Source organism: Lissotriton helveticus, chromosome 1_1, assembly GCF_964261635.1.
Source record: "Lissotriton helveticus chromosome 1_1, aLisHel1.1, whole genome shotgun sequence".
Classification (NCBI taxonomy): Eukaryota; Metazoa; Chordata; class Amphibia; order Caudata; family Salamandridae; genus Lissotriton; species Lissotriton helveticus.
Window position 1 is genome coordinate 1295112693 of NC_136057.1, and position 19901 is coordinate 1295132593.

Consider the following 19901-nt stretch of genomic DNA (forward strand, 5'->3'; position numbering starts at 1 on the left):
TGCTGCTGTGCAATTTTTCAGGCGGAGACATTGTGGCCCAAGCCTGCTAAGCTCACAGTGTGTATTGGACATTGATTGGCATATTTAGGACATGGTTGTGCCATGTTTGCACCAAGCAATGTGGTACATGCATGAAGCAAACCACTAAGTCAGATTTTAGAAGCCACGCAAAATCACTTTGCACAGCTCTGAGTGGCTTCAAAAATCTCAAATAACACATCATAGAGCAGTACAAATTGCTGCATTGTGTTACTCTGCCCTGGGAAGGCATTCCATGTGTGTTGTGTGGGTGTTCCCATGCAACTCCCATGAATTTTAAAGCATCCCCAGATTTGCAGGATGTTGTAAACCTGGGGATGGGATGATATCTTACACCTTCCCAGGAGATGCATAACAGGGAGGAATTTCTCTATTTCTCCATGTTTCTTCCTCTTTCTAAGTGTGCTTCACAAAAACAATCCTACATGCAACACTAGTGCCCTTGAACCATGGTGCAAGGGTACCTGAGTGGGCGCTAAGCTGTCAAAAGGGCAGGAATGCGCTGTATTGCCTTAAATACGGCATACTCCTGCCCTTTCCCTGTCACTGCATCACAATCTCATGAATAAGCTCAAGTCCCGTGTTTTGCGCTCTTCTAAAATGCACCTTTTCTCACCAAACGGCCCGCAATATTGGCACCGAAGCATAAAAATGTAGAATTCTGCAGCTTTACAAGTGAAATCCTAGACACACTAGTCTAAATACAGCACATTTTGTAGTCACCAGAATTTAACTCGCCGACCCACGGGGTCCGGTAGCAGGAGACGCTAGGTGCAAAACGGGTGGCAGGCGTTGCGGGCGGTGTGCCATTGTCGCTCCCCCCCCCCCTCCCGAGACCCATGGGGTGTGGATCTTGTGCATTACAAACAGTACAGGGACCTCAAATTGAAGGTTTCCCATCACTTTTGTTTGGTTTTTGCACTTTATTTTACACACTTGTTTTTAACTTTCACGTCCTCTGGTAAGGGTGGGACTTAGCGCGCCCATACCGCCGAGGTACACCACCTGACGGTCCTGATGAAAGCCCAGTAAATGACACATAGACGGGCAGAAACATGTTGACCCCACTTTAAGTGGAAACAACCGAGTCATTAACTGGTACGTTTCCCACACATATTTTACTTATGTCAAACTGACCATTGAATAAAAAAAATTCCGTATGATACAGTTTCTGACATTTTTAATTCACATTTCTTTTTGACACTTTTGCCACAAAGAACCTGCTCCGCAGTAATCTGGCGTTGTAGCACACCAGGGAGGCATTCGGCTTCTCCTGGTGGGCCCGATGATGAAGCATGTCACCACCCAGGGTGGTGAGTAAGGGCTTCCTAAAAAAAAAACGCTGATTTCCACTGTGACTTCCTCAGGGAGATTTCTTCTCTGTGTCTAGTGCTTACACACTTCTCTCACGACACTCTTTTGTTGTTTTACAAAACCTTTTTTTTTTTTTTTATAGGGGGCTACCTTCTAGAAAAGCAATTACACCTGCGGAATCACTGTCCCTGTTGTGGGGACTTACTTTCGACGGCCCACGTAGCGCCCGGTCTCTCCCTGCCGTCGGCGCTTCCCTAACATCAGCGCGACCGCAGTGGGGGGGAGATCGAGGGGCACGGAGAAACTACATCTCCCAAGTGCCCTTGCGCCGCGTAGCTGCCTCCGGGGGATGACGCGCCAGGAGGCGCCTTAAATTGAACACTGCCCTCGGTGGAGCGGGGCTACCTTCTAGAAAAGCAATTACACCTGCGGAATCACTGTCCCTGTTGTGGGGAAAGACTTACTTTCGACGGCCCACGTAGCGCCCGGTCTCTCCCTGCCGTCGGCGCTTCCCTAACATCAGCGCGACCGCAGTGGGGGGGAGATCGAGGGGCACGGAGAAACTACATCTCCCAAGTGCCCTTGCGCCGCGTAGCTGCCTCCGGGGGTTGACGCGCCAGGAGGCACCTTAAATTGAACACTGCCCTCCACGTCGCGGGAGCGCGCGGGAGCAGCGCCGGGCTCAGCCCGGGCAAAGGGCGGGCCCTCTACGGCCCTCCAAGGCCGGATAAGGCCGGGCTGGGCCACACCACCAACATCTGGTCCGAAGTGACACGACCCGGCACTCACAAAGGTACTATTATTTACGAGACACTGTATTTCCCCTTAAGATACATTTGTTGACCCAGCGGGTGACTGTTATTATTCAGGGGGGATAACTGTTGGCAGTCAAAGAAGTACCGACTGTATGAGCATGAGGAAAGGGCCCAAGACTAGCAGGATGCCCACTCCAAGATCTAATTCAAGACAGAAGGTTGACACACCACAGCCATTACCCTCACTAACAGCAATTGACAAGATGCTGCAGCAAACTATAGGGGCAGTGGCGACCGCAATTGTTAACACCGAAAGGCGGCTCTCAATTGCACCATCAATAGCAATCCACGACTCAGAGGATGGCCCTGTGGTGGTAATACCAGATGAACCCGACACTAGCTTCTCCTTAACTTCCTCATACGTACAGTTACCCTGTGCACAGGTAGCTACAAACACACCTAGAGGCCCAGAGGTATTCTATCCAGACGGGACCCCCCCCTCAATCTAGAAAAGACGAACTCAGGTAACACCACTGTGAGGAGGAGGAAAGATACCCGTGTAAATAACTCCAAAAAAAAAGGGAGGGGACCACCATAAAACTAACCATAACTTGGTGACACCGATAGCTAACACCTCACCTGGCATACTCTGTTGGATAGCTAATATGGTAGCAGATCTCAAGGCAGGACTGGAAGAGTCTATCATTACCCACATCAAACCTTTGATGTCAAAAATTGATAGACTAACTTCCCTAATAAACAGCTGAGGGACAGGACCAGTCAAGCCGGTGGCACAAACGACCACCCCAGCCCCACGCGCCCAGGTAATGGGAAGACCAAATACGTCAAGCAACCCACATAATGGCAAGGCAGTATTAGACACTAACCCCCTAAACAAAAGAACAGTGCAGTTCCACAAGCTACCACTCCCTCTAAGCCCAGAGCTTCCCCACAACCCTGCTCCAGTAGTACTACTTTGCAGGCACACACTAGTCAAGGTCAAGGAAAGAGCAGTGCGACCTCACACAAAGACACTACAGGCATTAACCGGAAGGAGAACACCAACCCAGCAAAGAATAGTCTCCCCAAAAAAACAGAAGATAAAAAAGGCTCAGCTCGCTTCCACACAATCAATCTACCACCAGAGGCACTACCCTATGTAGCAGTCCTAACAGGGGTTCCCCCCTCTTAAGGAAGGTAAAAAAGAAAATGATGCAGAGTTAAGAAACAAATGTGTGCAATGGCTAAGAACAAATAGGCCCTTACCGCCACACATCTCTGGGGAAATACTCTCTGTGAGAAGAGGGGAATGGATAGGGAAGGGAATAAAAACCATAGCTGGAGACATCATAGCAATAAATTTTAGGGACACCTAAGCAGTGAACCATATTTGTAATGCTCCAATGCATGGCTCAACCACCAATATCTACCCATTACATCTATCATATTTCTACCCCTCGTCACCACAGAGATCAGCATATATAAATAGGGCCCAGGTGAGCAGAGTCCCTCACTTTGACCAGCAAAACAGACTGGAACAGTGGCAAGCACCCTGGCAGGCTTTCTTTTTATATGATCCAGCCATTGTAATGCACGTACATTGGAATAGGTTTTGTGCACTGGACGAGGTGGATTGACTCGTCCGGGACGATACAAGGTCACAAAAACCCATTAGAGGTCCACCAGAGAAAGTACTCCCCCGACCAGGGACCACCACACTTACTGCAGTAGCAGAAATCAGTAGTAACAGGGGAGCCACCAATAAATCTACAGTAGCTGAACTCGTAGATACAAAGTGGAAAGACAACCTGGTAGAGTCAAAGGTAGGAAACATACATGACACAACTGATAGCCCTATAATACCAGGGAAGGATAGGGAAACCAGCATGCTAGGGGATGGCGCAAATAGGCTTGGTAATCAGGATGGATTGAGAGTTATATCCTGGAATATAGCTGAGGTGGCGGCCAAATATAAATGTCAGGAATGGAGAGACTATATAAATAGTTTTCAAATTATATGTCTCCAGGAGACATGGGCAGTTGAGCCCGACCGATAGACACTGGATGGGTTCAAATGCTTCGCAGTCCCCGCTGTAAGGGCGGCATCGGGGAGAGCGACCGGTGGTCTATTTATATATGTAGACCTCCGCATACAAGGGTCATGGTCCAACCTCGATTGGGACTCAGTAAACTTGCAGGCGATAGGCTTTCGCCATAAGGGGTTAAAAATTACGGTGATAAACCGGTACAACGCTGTGGGCACAAATACCAGAGACAATACCATAAAAGAACTGGATGGCCGTCTACAGGCACATCTAGCATCCAATAAGCCTGCCGGGACCCCATATATCATCCTTGCAGGAGATTTCAATTGTCATTTGTGCGAGAAGTTAAGACCAAGTAACAAGGACTGGTCACGGTGCACGGTAGCAAACGGCCCACACTTCGTTCACTCTGCAGAGGGGCTGGAAATGGATAACCTCATTAACAAGCATAACCTGACACACGTAATGGACCTAATAATGGTAGGCAGCGCGGGGGAACCCAACCCAACTTTCAAAAGGTAGAGGCTGCCACTCCTACATTGACTTCATCATGGTCTCCCCCACACTCAGAAAATGGATTGGTCATTTTAATATCGAACTCAGCCCTTTTAGCGACCACAATCCTTTGGTTGTGGATCTAAAATGTCTAAATTACAAACAATCTGAGGGCAGAGCTGATATTATAGAAAAGGCTACAGACCAGGGGAGGAGATTAAGGTGGGGCAAGATAAATGGAGATGAATTCTACCGCAACCTCGCAATAAAAGGCCAAAAACCAATAAATGTTTGCCTCGATGAAAGTAAGGCAGGAGAAAGTGTGGTCAGGGCATTTGAAGAAATAGCCTGCCTTGTGGATGACCTATTAAAATGAGCAAAAGGAGCAAAAACAACCCAGACTCAACGATGGTTTGACCATGACTGCACCAAGGCACTTAAAGATCTAAAAAAATGTCTCAGCCAGCGACCAAGGGATAACTCTAAAATAGCTCGTAGCAGAACTGACTACAAAAAAGCCCTGAAATCTCGTAAATTAACTCTGCAAACACAGGCGTGGGAGGATCTATGGGAGGCGGCAGAGAGGGGCGATATGGCTGCCTTCTGGAAAGTCATTAACGATCCATGTTTTAAAGACTCCAGTGGGCCACCGATCGTGAACACGATATTACCTGAACAATGGTACACCCACTATCAAAGCCTCTACAGCCACACTGGGCCACTACAGCAGGAGGAAGGTGTAAGACCATCAGTATCCGTAAGACTAGACCTCTCCTTGACAGAAGTAAAACTTGCAATTTTAGGGCTATCTAAAAACAAAGCGCCAGGCCCCGATTGCATACCACCGGATCTCTACTTGAGCAACACTGACCTGTGGGCCCCCATCCTTACGAGGGTCCTGAACGAGGCAGTAGTGGCAGGACTGCCCCGCTCATGGTCCTCGGCAACTATCGTGCCAATTTACAAAAAGGGGAATCGGGATGACACACAATGTTATCGTCCCATATCATTAATTGACGTGACGGCCAAGGTCTTGGGGCGTGTCATCTTAAACCGCCTACAAACTTGGGAAGAGGACAACCAAATATTAACTGACACGCAATATGGGTTTAGAGAAGGCAGATCAACTACAGATCAATGTCTAAACCTATATCTTTTGACGGCCAAGTACACCATTGCCAGCAAAGGGGTCATCCATATGGGGTTTATGGACCTTTCGGCGGCCTTTGATCGCGTCAACAGAAATAAACTATGGACCCTGATGACAAGCCTGGGGGTGGATCAAGGGTTAGTCGACACATTAAAGGCCCTACCCTGGCAGACCACAGCATCAGTACGATATACACAAGAAGGAATGAAGACAGAGCCATTCTCTTGTACAAGCGGAGTGCGCCAAGGCTGTATACTAGCCCCATTCCTATTCTCATTATACATCAACAATTTGGACAAAGAGTTAGTGAAGCTGAGTGTGGACTCCCCCCAAATAGGCCACCGTCCGGTACCTGTTCTCCTATATGCGGACGACGCAGTGTTGTTGTCCCGCACTTCACTGGGACCCCAAAAGTTGATTAATGGTTTTGTTAATTTCATGAACTCGCTCGACCTTGCAGCCAACCTGGAAAAATCCTACGTTATGTCAATAGGTACAAACACTAAAAGGGACTTTGTACACAAGATAGGCTTCCATAGGCTGGGAAGGGTGAAGTCATTTTCCTATTTAGGAGTCCTTTTCGATGAGAAATTGGAATTTAAAGGCCTGATTGAAAAACACGCAGCTAAATTGGTCGCTTCATTGGGCGCCATAATGGCCTATGGGAGGAGACTTGGCAGATGGTCGCCGGAGCAGATACTTAACTTGTATCGAGCAATTTCCTGCTCCAAAGCATCTTACGGGGCAGAAGTATGGGGCTTTAAGGCCAACCATGTGTGTCAGATCCAAGCAGAGGAAAATAAGTTCTTCAAAAGGTTACTACAGGTTCCTCAGAGCACCCCTTCGTACATTACACATAACAAACTGGGGGAACCACACATTGAAGACAGAATAACGATTAGACCGCTTCTGGCCTGAATCAAAATCTGGATGAACCCAGAGGCTAGTCTCAGCAGACAAATCATCAAAGACTGCATGAGCCGGGACAGATCCCGTGGATAAAATACGTAAGAGACTCCTTGGAAATAATTGGCTGTAAGAACTCTTTCTCAGATCCTGAGTCCATGACTAATCAGAATAGGTCTCAGGTCCAAAAACTTTTTAATGATTGGATGTCCTCGAAAAGGGCTCTCACGGAAAATGGTAAACCGTCCGTCTTGGCGCATTGCTTGCTGAAAAAATCATGTAGAATGGAACCATACTTGGCGGTGATGTATAATGCGCAGGAAAGATTTTACATGACTCGCTTCAGACTAAATCTCCTACATCACCTACTCGCCGTCCCCTCGGGCTTCACACGATCAGTGGAGTTGAAGGGTACCTGCGGCTGCGACACTAGGTCTCCGCAGGATACCCTTCACTTCGTTCTGTTATGCTCCTTTTATTCAGTCCCCAGGCGCAAGTTTTTAGTAGGGATTCTGAAAAAAAATAAGCTGGGACAGGCGAAAGCAGCCCTACTATTTTTGCAAGAAGCTTCAGATCCCCACACTTTAATATGTATAATAAGCTTCATTAAGATGGCAATGAGGTTAAGGAACACATGAGAAGCAGTGGATTCTAATAACCTGTAACCTAGCCCTAGACTCTAGCAAATCTTATCAATGAACATGTCGCCCTATTTTTAAGACTTTCCTATTAAATCTTTTTTTTAACTTGTTTTAAACAATGTTTTTAAATAAAGTATGTTTGTCTTTTATGCTCTCTTATGGTATCTTTTGAAGTGCCGAATAAAGGTATTTGAACTGAACTGAACTGAACTCATACACACTCTAAATGAGGTCATAATACATAGTTTCATACCCAGCAAAGGCCACTTTTCCTTTCACAATTGCCTAGCTCTGATGCTGTTGACCATTCCTGGTCTCCAGATTGACACTTGCTTCCTGAGTAGAGTGTGCCTGAGCACAAAATCATGTGCAATTGTCTCAGCCAAGTAAGCAGCAGAGAAAAGCAAAGCAACAATAAAGTGTTTTCTACTAGTACATGCGGTCTTCTGGCAGTTATTGGGATCAGTGGTGGAAAATCCTCTGATTAACCAATCCTGGCTTATTCAACTGTGTGATTGTGGTCCAATTGCTCAGTTTCCACATTTGCTGATTCTTACAAATATGTTAATGTACAACATTAGGGACTAGATAAAGATAGGACATTTATATTAGCAAATGCTACTTTTTCAATGTAACATCTTCAAGAAATGTAACGTTATTTTCTACATTTAGGAAAAGTAATGTGTTTTTGCCTGCAACTCTGCGAGGCGAAACATGAAAAACTTTGTTTTTCCTGAATTAGTTTCGCAAGATGCATTTTGATTACACGTCTCTTTTTCTGCCGATAATTGTTAATATATTTTGATACGGATGTTATGATGTCACAGGACATTACATTACAGTACCCTTCGGTTTTTTCACCGCTATTGCTTCTTTCCATAAACTTTCTTGGCATTCCACAGATATTTGGTCAGTCCCGCTGCATTCTCGGGTGCTTTAAATAGCACCGGGGTCGTTTTAATTTAATTTTGTTGCAGCAACAAACCTCCAGAATTCGCATGGGCCGTTAGGTCACTCACGACGCTCGTGCTAGCTAGAGCTGAGCTGCTTTCTGTGTTAGTGACAGACTCCATAGTTATCTCATTAAAAAGCAGAGCAGCTCATTGGGGGCAGCAACTCCCCCCATCCCCACCCTATGGCTCCGGTTTGGGAGCAGCAGTGCCTGCCTGGGGCTGAGCTGTCGCGTACGTGGAAAGCTCCACGCTTCCAGTCCACGTGGCGAAGAGTAAACAGATCATCCCCGCCCCAGGCAGGCTCTCAAAAAAACTTTATGAGAAGGCTGCTGTCAAACTGCAGGTAGTGCAAAGGCCTGCAGGGCCCTTTCTTTGCACCTGTGGTCTCACTGCGTGCCAGCGCACCACTGATAGTTACACTCCTGGACAAATCACAAACATTCGGTAAAATGGCGCAGTTTTAAAACGCTGTCTTCTGATTTATTCTATGATCGCTAGGTTACAGGTTCGATCCCCGGCAAGGACTAAATCAGGCGTCGGTGTTTCTAAGATATTAAATTGCGTTCAAATACATTGGATAAAAGAACCACCTATATCAAGTTATTATTCTTAACATCTGTGCATAGCAAAGGCGGACAGATATTACCAGCTGTTAATTGCCCCTGTTTTAATGATCAAGCCCTAGCTTCGGCTTGGGGAGGGCATGAGACATCACAACCTGGAGGATGGCAAATTAAAAGCATCGCGAAAGGGAAATATGCTTACTTAAGACGCTTTACAAACCGAGTCATTAAGACTAACAGGTAGATGCATCAAGCATTTTGCGAGCGCAAACGGTGCTAATCGCAAAATTTGGCCATTTGTGCCCGCAAAAATGGCATTTGAGATGCATCAAGGGTTCATGCACCCGCAATTTAAGAATTCGCAAATAATTGCGAGTTCTCAAATTGCGATTGCATTTAAGGAATCGCAATTTGCGATTCCTTAAATGCAATGCATGAACCATTCAAAGATTGCGAATTCGCAATCTGGGCCCGCTATTTACCGCAAAGTCTAACTACGTGGTAAATAGCAAAAACTTAGAAATATGCACTTTAGTGCATTTTTCTAAGTTGTATGTTACACACACACATGTCCTTGGGACATGTGTGTGCGCAACACCAGTGAACATTACCATTTCAGGGGTGCAACAGGGTGTCCTTTGGACACCCTGGCACCCTTGAAATTGCTTCCTTACTTGCGATTCGATAATTGCTAATCGCAAATAAGGAATGAATGGGAAAGCCATTCCTTATTTGCGATTTGCAATTAGCGAATCGCAAATAAGGAATCAGTAGAAATCGCAAAAAATATTGCGATTCCTACATGCCTCCCGTTTTGCGAGTCTTTAATAGCGAATCCTTAAAATTCGCTATTAAGGACTCGCAAAACATGACTTTGATTAATCTGGGGGTAAGTGCTTCAAACTGGCCTTGAAAGTAGCCACCAAACAGTCTTCAGTTTATCATCTGCAGGAATTGAAGGATAGGGGTTAGGGCTAATTAGAGTCAAACCTGTGACCTTCAAGTAGCACACATTTTTAACACCTTCAGCGCGGCGTGAATTTTCGCGCTGTGCTGAAGGTTCTAAAAAACCGGCGTGGCCGTGACGGAACGGTTGCGTCATAAGCACAGCCCAACCGGCGCTCATGACGGAACCGTTCCGTCACAAGCATCGAAGGGGTTAAGGAGTTGTTTACTGGCTGAGCTATCTGGCCACCTAGCTACCTGGGTGCCAAATGCAAGTAGTAGTTTCTATATTGTATTGTAGATTAAATATAGCACTTACCCAAGCGGATAGCAAGCTACACAGTGTAGGGTGTGTGAATGGAACAGTGTTTTTGTTTCGAGTGTATGTTGGAAATGTTTTCATGTTGTGCGTGCTAGCCACTGAGGTGCACTTATCGTATGAAGTGCCTGTTGGTGTGATGGGATTGGTGACATAAGCAGTAACCATGCACCATTATATATAATGTATTTATTAAAAGGCAGGGATACTGCTTACTGCAGAATAAATACACCCCTTAAGGAAGGAAGTGGAAGACGCGTCAAATCTGGCAATCAGAGCACAAATTGTACTAACTTTAAAAGGACAATATTCTACTTTTCCAGCTCAAATGAGGGAAGCAAACATTTTGAAGAGGGGTATACACTCCAAGCCCCTTTTCAAGTTCCTGAAATTTTTAAAGGTGGATAAGCACCAGACTTAGGGGCCGATAATGATTGCGGACGGACTTGAGTCCTTCCGCGACCCCTGAGGAGGAGGGAACGTCCGCATGGGCTGCGGCGTTCCCTCCGAGCATATTAGGATGTGACCGCCAGGGTGGCGGTCACATCCTCTATCTTTAACATTGGGGCGGGTGCAGCTTCAAGTTGCACCCGCCACAAGGTTTAAAATGCATGCATCGCATTTGCATGCTCAAAGCGGCAGGCACCGCGCAGTGCCTGCTGCTTTGAGCACGCAAATGCAGGGGGGTACCATAGGTACCCCCCATGTGCACCCCCCACCCCCCCTTCACCCAGGGGGCCTGCAACGGGCCCCCGAAGTGAAAGTCCGTATGCTTTTCCACGGCGGAAAAGCCGCCGCGGAAAAGCATGTCTGTCACACCATCCTAATATGGCTGGCGGTGTCTGATAGACACCGCCAGCCATGTTAGAGCTTTTCCGCCGCGGTCGGAAAGCGACCGCGGCGGAAAAGCTGCGGACGGAATTCCAGACCCACCAGCCATCCTAATATGGCGGTGGGTCTTTCGAGGCTCTGCAGCGGTTTTCCCACATCCTCCGGGCCGGTGGTGGCTTCCGCTGGCCCGGAGGATGCTGGAAAACCGCAATCATAATCGGCCCCTTAGTTGGGTTATGGCTGAGAGTCCAGCAAGACTGGCTCCATTCACACGCGAGGGTGAGAGACAAAGTGGTTAGTAGGTTGCCGTGCTGAAAGCACAAGAGTATTAGCCTACAATGCATTACTTTGCAGTCCTGACCTCTTCATGCAAGCCCAATACTTTACTTAGATCCCTGAAACCCTTGTTCTTTCTAATGTACATAAGGAGGCTTCCTCCTTCCTTTTCTAGAATTTCCTCCCAGAAGAATTTCCACTTTCATTGTTTTTTTTCTTTTAGAGTTTTATATAGCACAAACTACACCCGAAGATATCAGGTATCAGAGCGCTTTACATGAGCACAGTTTTATTACAGATGGACACATTCATTTTTATTAGCCACAGGGAGAGTAAATGATTTGGCAAGAATCACAGGATGTTGAGCGTCGTTGCCAAAACTCGAACCCGGTTCCCCAGCCTGAAGGTCGAGTGCTCTAGCCGTAAGACTACATCCTTTCCCCAAGTTAGCAGTGAATGGCATTTTACCATAAAAAGAGAGTGTTATGAAAGAACACTTGCTTTGAATCCATTGTTTCGGCTACAACAGACTCGTGGAAATTATTTGGTAGTTATCAACTTGTTCAATCTTAGATTAGCCGTTCTATGACTTGTGTGTCTTGGGAAAAACCCTTTTTATATATGTTTACACAATTTAACTACCTCTTCCAATCTCTTATGGCTGATGCATTCCCGCTCTCCTCTTGCCCTGCCTCCCATTAACTCTGCTCTCATATGTAGCAAGAATCCTTTGAACTAAAACAATAATGGGCAGATTTATGAAGGCCTTGCGCCGCCGGTGCGTCACTTTTTCCCATGTTAAAAATGACGCACCGGCGGCGCAAGGCCTTCATAAATCTGCCCCTAAGTGCCTAAAGGTTTCATTTTCTGTCTTAGACAACTCCTAATTCAACCTCTCTGATTTTTAGCTCCAGCCAGCAGTGTGTTGATTGAGTCTGCCGGATACCTGGAAAGCAGAGCATGTGTCTGGCTTGTTCATCCAGGACACCTGGCCTTGGATTCCACGTGCAGATTGAAGGGAACAAATTGACTTCCCCTCGCTACTTTAAGGCTAGTGGTAAAACTCTCGGGCTAGCTGCATTGATTCCAGGGCACCTGGCGATAACCAGCTGCCCCTTTGCATTGCGAAGATATGGCCCACAGTCTGCCTTAATCGGCATTAGAAGAGGAAAGTACGCTTAGCCCAGCTAATCAGTAAAAATCAAACTACCCCTCCGTGTTAAGCTGGTCGCAGTGCTTTAGGCTAGGCTTGCTGATTCCTGGACATTCGGTACCATCCTGCTGATCGAAAGTTTTAAAAAGATGGTAACAAAATCTACCCCCAGTTTTTCTTAGGAACCCACCGCCAGTGCTACTGAACGCAGGAGGTGCTGAATAGCAAGGCTGTCTACCCTTGAGTCCACCTCATACATCTTTCTTCTGCCACCCTGCACTTCCTATCTCTTTATTGCACTCTTGCACGTTATTTTTCCTCCCTGCTTTCTCCCTTTACCACTATTTTCCAATCGTTCTCTTCCCCCTTCTTTCTCCCTTTTTTGCCTTTCACTCTCTAGCTGTGAGTCAAAGTCTGATGATGAAAAATACGTCCTGGTTCCCAAAGAGTGTTTGCAGCCTGCACCCACTGGCACAAATTTAGCACTGTTCCTGCCCCCTCCTATCGCTTCACGGAAAATCCATCACACCCTGGCAACAGTTTGACCTTCGCATGACTATGTAACATTTTGCTCGCATCACAGCATCTGAAGATTCACTAATCTCTGTTTATCCAAACACTACAAGTTGCAATTTGTAAGGCCGCTATTTGCGTATCTAGGGCTATCTCCAAGGACAGCTCCCTATTTTTCCTGAGTAGCAGCCCTCCTGCTGTCTATAAAAAAGTCAAAGACCGGTGTAGCAAGTGAGCCTAGGACAAATTTACATGAGATAGCAGGGTCAAGTTAAACTGGTTACAAACTCTTAGCATGTCCAGTAAGTTTAAACTTACACCATTACAGGAAAGAACAAAACATGGAAAAACAAGCATTGGCAAAAAAATCCTATAGGCTCGCTGTTGGGTGCCAGCTTTACGCTTAGTAAATGTTACTTATGGAAAAACTTTTAGTGTTGGGTGCTGCTGGACCCTTCCCATTATTTAATATTTTTAAAAATAGTAAGAACTTTGACTTAAATAAAAAACACAAAGTTGTTTTTTGGTCTTAAAAAACATGCGTTGCTAAAGTAGTCCCTGACACTGGAGGGAACTGCTTTGTGTGAGAATGTGCTTCTTGTGAAAGGGCAGAATGTCAAAACTCACAGTTAAGTTATCCAATGGCTACAGTAAGCAGGCCCACTGCTCCATGGTCTATGGGCAGACGGAAAATGTAAAAGACACAACAACGCTTTCATTGTCTGGCAGGGTAAACCAGTGAAAAGTGTTGCTATCGACTCTGTGCATACCAGAAAGTGGCTTCTTTCTGGGCACTGAACCACAAACCCTGAAATTTAGAGCATTTACACTGAAGCCATCTTTCTCTGGTACTGCATTCTGTCTACTGAGCACACTCCTGTCACTACTAAGAACTCAACACAAAATCGGGAGCTCTACTCAAATATATGGGCTTGTCCTCCCTATGAAAAGGCTTTTTGTCGTATAACCCTCACCCTCAAGGGTTACCGCTTGGTGGCATGCTTCATCATTTGATTCTTCCTGTTCCACTGCGGAATGGGGCGTGCTACCACCTGTGTGTTACAGGGGAGCACGGTATAGTCTAACCACAGAATAATGGAGAATAGGAGCTGAAGGGGTTCTTTTAGGTTTAACAATACCTGCCTTGTAGGAAACCATGCCTACCAAAAGCGTTTTGCTTATTTCAAAGGGGGAACTTGCCCATACATTTCAGTGGAATCCAGAGTTTGTGTTGTATTATTTATAGTAAGAAGGATGAGCCCTCCTCTGTAGCACCTCTTGTCTTCCCCCTCTTTTTTGATAGAACTAAATCAGGCCTTCTCTCTTTTGGGATACAGGTGAAGTCACAATTACAATTACACCTGAAATGAAGTGCATCACTACCCATTTCCCTCTTTCTTTTCCTCCAATTCCAAAATGTGATTGTACTTTATCACCTATTGATCCAGTCCATTGTTTGCACTGTAATCTGCTATCACAATATGCGAAGAACACCTCTGATATAGAAAAATGAAAGCAAATATTGTACTGTTTCCCAACTGATTGTTATCCAGTCTATGAACCTCAGAAGATGAAAGGCGAAGTCAGCCTTTCTAGTTGCACGCATATCTCTGCAGCAGGGATTCAACACTTTCCTACATCAGCACTTGAGTAAAAGTAATATCTCCTACCACTAAAGTTAGGCCCTCATAATGAGTGACCCAGTATCCAACTCGGGAATTCCACTCCTAGGAGTTAGAGATACCAGTGGAAGTGGTAACTGTAAGGTGGTGGAGTTATGGTGGGATGGGCGGGAGTCACAAGTGGCTCAGGAGAAATTACCAAGGTATTGGATAAATCTTGATCTGATTACCCTGGTAAAAGTAACATACCGTCCTCCCAGGGCTCGAGTCGGGGGTACACGGAGGTACACGGCATCTCCCCACTTTTTTCACAGGATGGACGCCGTCCCCCCTGCCAAGAAGCTGGGCCCCACAGAAATATGCTGAACGTGTCCCGGGGTAATTTTCAGACACCGGGGCACGTTCAGCGCGTGACGTCATGAGGTCATTTGCATATTGTCAGTCCCCCCACTTCTTTTTATAGGCCTTGTGCCCTGCTGACTACCATAGTTAGGCCTTGTTCTGAATGACCCAATATCCAACACAGTAATTTCACCTCTAGGAGCTGCCAATACTGGAAAAACTGTAACTCTAGGGTGGTGGAGTTACTGAGATGTTACAAGTGGTCTATGAAGATTTACCAGGGTAATAGTTGATTCTGGGTCTGATTATCTTGGTCATTATGCCACAGGGGTTCACCTAGAGATTTAATCAGCTCTCTGCACCTGCACTTTCAGGGTGAAACAAAACAGATGCATGTGCAGATGTATTACTTTTTCATGCAGCGCAATGCAGCAAGCCACCTTGCTGCACTGCGGGAAAGTGTGAGGGCAGGAATGTGACATATTTACCATTATATGGCGCATTCCTGTCTTTTCCTAGCGCGTATGTACTTTTGTCTGCTTAGCACCAACGCACGCACCCTTGCGTCATGTTTCAAGGGTGCCTGCGTTGTAGGCAGGTTTGTTTTAGTGCAGGAAGGGACACCTTCCTGGACAAAAACAATCCTGAGAAGCATTTTCCTCATTCTATGTGTACTGCAGTATGCAGCTCATGTAGAAAGTGGAAAAAACGAGGAGAAATAAAGATATCTCCTCGTCACGCCTCACCCGGAAAGACGTAGCATTTTGACGCATTCCCAGGTCAACCAGTAGTGGTAAATCTGGGAATGGGCCAAAATTAATGGCCGGATGCGTGGAAACATACACGCGCCACCCATGGAACGCCTCTCTGCCGCAGAGTAACACAAGGCAGCAATTTGCACTGCTTTGCGCTACTCTAGATTTATCAAGCCATACAGGGCCGTGCAAGGTGGCCTTACGAGGTTTGATAAATCTCACTTAGGTTTTGTGTCGCCCTTGAGGCCTCTTGCATGGGGCAATAGTGACGGAAAACCTTGAAAAATATGGGCTACGTGTTTGCTCATACTTCAGTGGGACCAGTAACTTCTACTGCTGGTCCCATTGGAATTAAAAGGAACCATATAAAGAAGCCCCTTGTGGGTGGGAGCGCCACAAACTAAATGCATTATTGTGAATTTATAAAAACGTGTGCGTGCTTTTAAGCGCGCAAGTGTAAAATAGGCACAAGGCAGCACTAACTGTCTGTAACACATTCCTCCATCTCGTTTACTCGAGTTGTATCGGTGGGAAAGAAACGGGGCCCTCCTCCGCGCCCCACCCGGTCCTCACCTACAAATAGCAAAGGCCACTTGTATCCACTCTGGCCCTCCGCCTTCCCGCAGCCAGCCCACCCCACTTCGCCCAGAGGGGCGGGGGAACCCCCGAGGACAATAGACCTTTCACGAGGGGCTCCTTGGTATGCCGTAGCTATCGGGGCCTGCGGAGGGGAAACCGGTGCCCTCTGCCAAGCGGCCCTGGCGCAGCAAGAGCCACCCTACCTTGGTGGAAGATATACGGTGTCATCTGGGCGAGGCCCCGCCCCCTTCGGACCCTCCCCTCGGTTTGTTTCAAAAGCCTCCCTCCAGCGCGTGCAGGCTTCTGCTGCAGAAGGAGCTCTCAGCCAACCGGACAGCTGCCTTGCCTCAGTGCGTCCCCCGCGCGCCCGTCGTTGGAAAGGTACCGATGCTACGTTATGACGCCGAGTTATTGCTAATTAGCACGTGTACTACGCACAGCCTGCCAGTAGTATAGCATCTAAGTCTAAGAGGTTATCTTAAATTATGGCATCTTAAATTACCTGTAGGTTATCTGAACTTGATATAATATGTTATATGTTAATTTACGCATTTACCACAACTTGATGGACGAAACAGAAAACCGTTAATTATAGTTTTCTCTCTGGTGGACAAAGTCGAATTCCCTCTTGAGCATTGTAGTTTATTTCTAAAAGTGTGTCCCTCAGCCCCCTGAGACGGTTTGTGGTAGCTGGTAAATGCTACCGTTCCAAATGGATTTTTATCGGTTAATCCAATAAAAAGTACCTGTTGTATTCAACTGGTGCTTTTACTGTACTTCCTTGATTTCTTAAAAGGGGCTAACTCTTGCACCATCCAAGAGCTGTTTCGGTGATCCAACTTAACAGTGAATTCTCTGGGTAATATTTCCACGCCATTTCTGCTTAAAGGCTGCTTCGTGCATTCATTGTTTTAATAACCATAAAAAGAACTCTACATTGAAAGGCTTAAATGGGAAAGGTAACATTACAATACATCTGAGTATTAAATTGGTTAGTTTTAAAGTAAGCAGGGGTGCTCACATTTGTATCATCCATTTGTGAGATGTAAAACCACGCAGATTACACATGTAAACCTGAGGTTTTGAAATGGCTCCAAAGTTATCCTTCTACAAGCCATGTTAACCTAAAACTTCAGTTCAATTTCTTCAACTGAAATGAACAAGCACTGTAACTTCTAGAATGCACTATATATATATATATATATATATATATATATATATATATATATATATATATATATATATATATATATTTGTGTATCAGGATAATGTTGCTTAGTAAGGAGTTCCATTTGCTTGTAAAACGCTGGTCAAACAATTTTCTCAGAGGGAAATTAGAAAATATTTGTCGAAGAAGAGAACTCTGTTTAATGTCTGTCGTAAATGCTCAGACTGTGTGTGAACACAGGCTGGGCAAGTGGGTCTTGGCTGAGCAGCACCTTAGTGGTGTGGACCAGTGTGTTTGCTCTAGGATTAGGCTACCTCAGACGTCATCACGACGACCAACTCCCTCACCACGTGACCATAACTGTCTATTCCTGGGCAGATCACGTCTTTTCCATATGCCTCAGTTACAGTACACTGCCCAATTCTGTCCCTCCCCGCATTTCACAGCAGATGCAGTGGCGGGAAAGAAAACAGCCCGAGAGAGAGATGAAAAATAGTCGCTTTATTAGCAGTTACACTTATTAGGGTTGTCGGTATTAACTTACCATTGTTATCATTCCCATAGATTTACAGGGCACACAAAGCTGTCTGCAGCAAGTGCCTCAACCCCATGAGATATTTAAAATGCAGCTTTACAACGAATTAAAACCAAACAGATGTACTGTCAAGTACCTCCTTGTTGCCAATTTCTTTCGGGTAGAGGTTTTAAAAAATAATTATATAATCTGACTGTCGAGATGATTTTCTCTATCCCGCCCCTTTTTGTTGCAACACATTGACCCCCAATTTATGGGTTCCCGGAATAACGCTTTTCCAGTTCCAGCACTGCCGCTATCTTCCGTCCGCGTCAACCTAGAATAGGCGGAAGAGGTGAGATGTGTTTCATTTAGGCAAGACTGCTAGCATTTCACCACCGAAAAAGAAAAGAAAAGTTCATTCGGAACTCAGATTCGTGTTAATTGAGTAAGAATAAGTAGAATGTAATGATTTCTCGTTGAATTGAGATGTGGGCGTCCGAAACGGAGAGATGAGGATTTCAGCAGCCCGTTGGTGGCGAATTTAGGGGCTTCCGCTGTCTCCCCGGGTCGGGCTTTAGGGTATTTTACACTAGGCTCTTCTGCACTGGAAGAGAGTAGGGGAGCCCCATTATTCTCTCCTGGGCGGGTAATAAGTTTGGCGACCATTTTCCCTGCTGAATTAAATTCCCAGCACAGTTCATGTTCACCCAGATAAGACCTAGAGACAGAGATTGAGGCGCGCGGAATGGGCAGGATGTGAGGAGGTAGGGGCGCGTGCACCGCGCGAGGAGCTAGGACACATGGATAGAGCGCGAGGACCTGGGCACGCGGCGACAGTGTGAGGCCTTGGAGGCACCGCACGTAGAGCGCGCGAGGAGCTCGAAGCATTGGGACTAAGCGTCGGGAGCTTGGGGCACATGGACTGACCACGAGGAGCTCCGAGACCATGGAGATACAGTGTGAGGAGCTCGAGCACCTGGACAGTGTGGAGAGCCCGGGGACAGAGTGCGAGGAGCTCGCGGGCAGAGTGCGAGGAGCTCGCGCACAGGGACAGCGCGCACATATAGGGATACAAGGACAGAACGAGTGAGGAGTGGGCGGCTCCCATTCCAAATACGTATTGCAGAGTGCAGCGTCCTATATCCATCGGCTCGACGGCTCGTGTTTGGAGGTGCGGTGGGGGTTACTGTAAAGCGCGCCCTACCTGTTATCCAACTCATGGCGCTTTACCTGTGCAGAGGAAGCCAGGTGGTTGTAAACGCGCTGTGTGTTGTGACAATCTGTGACCACTAAATTGGTACACACACACCTGGGTATAGTAAAAGGCGACGCCTTGGTTGTGTAAGGGCACTCGGGCGACGCCCCTCCACCCAAGCGCCCCCCTGGCTATAGGGAGCTAAGAGAGCAGTCTTGGCCGGTTGGCGGCGCTGGGAGCGCAACCCGAGCACCCTCACTGCGGACACAACGACCAGCACAATCCGCCATGTGTTCCATGTTCACTGTATGCTGTACAGCGCCTTGAAGCCGCCAGCTCGTAACAGCGCCATGCAACTGCATTCTATAGCATCAAACCTATGAAACCGTTTTGTTTGGTTTTTAATTGAATGCATTGTATTAAAGGAATGTCGTAACGAAGTACAGACATTGACAATGCCAATAGGTCTGATTTTAACATGCTGCACCCTGCTCTCACCAAGGATATCCTTATTAATAATTCACATGGCAACGTTGCTTACTATGCAATCGCGGACCTGGTACCCTGCACTCACTAACTGAACACACAGCAGCACGCATGCTCCTCTCACCCACTACTCACCCTTCACTTACCCTGTAGTCACACACCAAATGTCCTTCACGCTTACACCACACCCTTTGCACTCAACCACCTTTCACCCGGAACTAGCCAGCCCTAACCTGAAGACCTGGCTTTTTACCAGCTCGTCAGTATGAGCCTCTCAGGTCACTGTTTGATTGCACTTCCCGCAGCGCCTTAACGCCTTTGGGCAAAGTTCGGGCTTTA

General features: G+C 46.6%; 1 protein-coding gene across 1 annotated transcript in view; it reads left to right on the forward strand.

Moving 5' to 3' along the window:
* Positions 1-16411: 16411 nt before the first annotated feature.
* LOC144822940 (uncharacterized) overlaps positions 16412-19901 on the forward strand; it is a 28903-nt gene continuing 25413 nt past the window's right edge. Inside the window, exon 1 of the mRNA XM_078680998.1 lies at positions 16412-16577. The gene's annotated coding sequence lies outside the window, so the exon portion shown is untranslated. The remainder of the gene's footprint in view (positions 16578-19901) is intronic.